Source organism: Mesoplodon densirostris, unplaced genomic scaffold (assembly GCF_025265405.1).
Source record: "Mesoplodon densirostris isolate mMesDen1 unplaced genomic scaffold, mMesDen1 primary haplotype scaffold_37, whole genome shotgun sequence".
NCBI classification, from domain to species: Eukaryota; Metazoa; Chordata; class Mammalia; order Artiodactyla; family Ziphiidae; genus Mesoplodon; species Mesoplodon densirostris.
The window spans coordinates 7,653,827-7,657,234 of record NW_026778196.1 but is presented as its reverse complement, the minus strand read 5'-3'; positions in this window follow the sequence as shown (position 1 = coordinate 7,657,234).

Below are 3,408 nucleotides of genomic sequence, written 5' to 3'. Positions count from 1 at the left end.
CCCCTGTCATCTCAGTAATCCATTAACAAATGTCAGCCCAATGCTCCACGACCTTCTCATCACAATGCTCCATGGCCAATATCATCACAATGCTCCATGACCACAGTCCTCACAACACTCCATGACACCTGACAACACAATGATCTGGGACACTTGTGATCACAATGCTCCATTCCCTAGGCATCACAATGCTCCATGAACCCTGTCATCACAAATCTCCATGAACATTTTCAGCCCAGTGATCCATGACTCTTGCCATCACAATGATCCATGCTCTTGTCATCCCAATGCTCCATGACGCCTGTATTCACAATGCTCTTGACTCTTGTCATCACAGTGCTCCATGACCTTTGTCACCACAATCCTCTTTACACTTGTCATCACAATGTTCCCTGACAGATGTCATCAGAATGCTCCTTGAAACCTGTCACGAAAAGGCTCCATGCCTTTTTCATCACAATGCCCCATGCCGTTTTCATCACAATGCTCCATGCCATTGTCATCAAAATACTCCACAAGCTTGTCATCAGAATGCTCCCTGACCCTTGTCATCACAATTCTCCATGCACTTGTCAGCACAATGCTCCCTGACCCTTGTCATCACAATGCTCCAAGTCATTGTCCTCACAATGTTCCATGACCCCTGTCATCACAAAACTCCATGACACCTGACAACACAATGATCCGGGATTCTTGTCATCACAATGCTCCATTCCCTAGTCGTCACAATGCTCCATGACACCTGTCATCACAACACTCCATGAACATTTTCAGCCGAGTGCTTCTTGAAGCTTGTCATCACAATGATCCATGCCCTTGTCATCCCAATGCTCCATGACCCCTGTATTCACAATGCTCCTTGAAGCTTGTCATCACAGTGGTCCATGACACATGTCATCACAATGCTCCATGCCTTTGTCAGCAAAATGCTACATGACCTTGTCATTACAATCCTCTATGCGCTTGTCATCACAATACTCCATTTCCATTGGCATCACAATCCTCTATGAACCTGGGGATCACATTGCTTCATGCCCTTGTCATCACAATGCTCCATGCTCCTTGAAATCAAAATGATCCATGACCTCTGTCATCACAATGCTCCAACCACTTGTGATCACAATATTCTGTAACACTTGTCAACACAATGCCCCTTGACGATCGTCATCACAATTATCCATGGTCTTCTCATCACAATGCTCCCTGACCTTCGTCATCACAAAGCTCAATTCACTTGTCATCAACATGCTCCCTGACACTTGTTGTCTGTATGCTCCTTGAACCCTGTCATGACCAGGCTCCATGCCTTTTTCATCACAATGATCCATGCCCTTTTCATCACAATGCTCCAAGTCCCATGTAATCACAATGGTCCATGCCATTGTCATCAAAGAGCTCAATGACGCATGTCATCAGAATGCTCCTTGGTCTTCTCCTCACAATGCTCCATGCCCTTGTCTTCACAATGTTCCAAGACCCTTGTAATCACAATGCTCCATTCCCCTTTTAATCAGTATGCTCCTTGAGACTTGTCATCACAAGGCTCCATGGTTTTGTCATCACAATGCTCCAGGACCTTGTCATCACAATGCTTCACGACCTTATCCTGAAAATTTTCAATGGCCCTTGTCATCATAATGCTCCAAGCCCTAATCATCACAATGCTCCATTATATTTGTCATCACAATCCACCATTACATTTGGTACCACAAAGCTCCATGCCATTGTCATTGTCATGGACCATGACATATGTCTCACAATGCTCCCTGACACCTTTCTTCACAATACTCCATGACCTTATCATCACAATGCTCCATGCCCTTGTCATTACAATGCACCATGCCCACTCTCATCACAATAATCTGTGAAACTTGTCACACAAATGCTCCATGCCACTGTCATCACAATGCTCCATGCCCTTGTCATCACAAGGCTCCATGACCCCTGTCATCACAATGCTCCATTACTCCAGTCATCACAATGCTTCATAACGTTTGTCATCACAATGGTCCATGCCCCCGTCATCACAAGGCTCTGTGAAATTTGTAACCACAATTCTTCATGAACATTTCATAACAATTCTCTGTGAAACTTGTCATCACAATGCTCCATTTCTTTGTCAGAACGATTCTCCATGACCATTGTCATCAGAATGTGCTACGCGCAGTTCATCACAACGGTCCACAAGTTGTCATTGCAATGCTCCATAAAACTTGTAATCACAATGGTCAATGTAATTCTCATCAAAATGCTCTCTCACCAGACATATCACAATGTTACATCAGTAGTCATCAAAATACTCCCTCACCCTTGTAATCACAATGTTCCATGACACTGTCATCACAATGCTACATCCCCTTATCATAACAATGTTCCATGACCCCTGCCATCACAATGTTCATAAGCCCTATCATCAAAATGCTCAATGACCCTTTCCATCCCAAAGCTCCAAGACCCCTGACATCACAATGTTCTATAACCCCTGCCATCAAAATGTTCCATTACACTTTTTATCAAATTGCTGCATGACCCGGTCCTCAAAATGTTCCCTGCCCTTCTCATCAAAATGCTCCATGACTTGTCATCACAAAGCTCCAAGACCCTTGGCATCACAATGCTCCATGTCATTGTCATCACAATGCTCCATGAACCCTCTCATCACATTGCTCCATGCCCTTGTCATCTCACAGATCCGTGACACTTGTCATCACAATGCTCAATGCCTTTCTCATCACAATGCTCCATGCCCTTCTCATTACAGTCCTGCATGACCCATGTATCACAGTGTTCCGTGCCCTTGTCATCACAATGCTCCATGCCCTCTCTCATCACAATAATCCATGAAACATTTCAGACCAAATTTCTATACCCTTTTCATCACAATGCTCCATTACCCCTGTCATAACAATGCACCATGACACCTGCCATCACAATGCACCATGACACCTGGCATCACAATGATCCACTGCCTAGTTATCACAATGTTCCATGATAATTCTCATCACAATGCTCAAGACCCCTGATATCACAATGCTCCATGCCCTTGTCATCACAAAGCTCCATGACGCATGTCATCAGAATGTTCCATGGCCTTCTCATCACAATGCTCCATGCCCTTGTCATCACAATGCTCCAAGACCCTTGTCATCACAATGCTCCATTCCCCACTTCATCTCAGTGCTCCATGAAATCTGTCATCACAATGCTCCAAGACCCTTGTAATCACAATGCTCCATGCCCCTTTTCATCTCAATGCTCCATGAACCCTGTCATCACAATGCACCATGCCCATCATCATAATGCTTCAGGCTATTGTCATCACAATGAAATCAATATTCTCCATGACCTCTGTCATCATAATGCTCCAAACCCTTGTGATCACAATGTTGCATAACACGTATCATCACA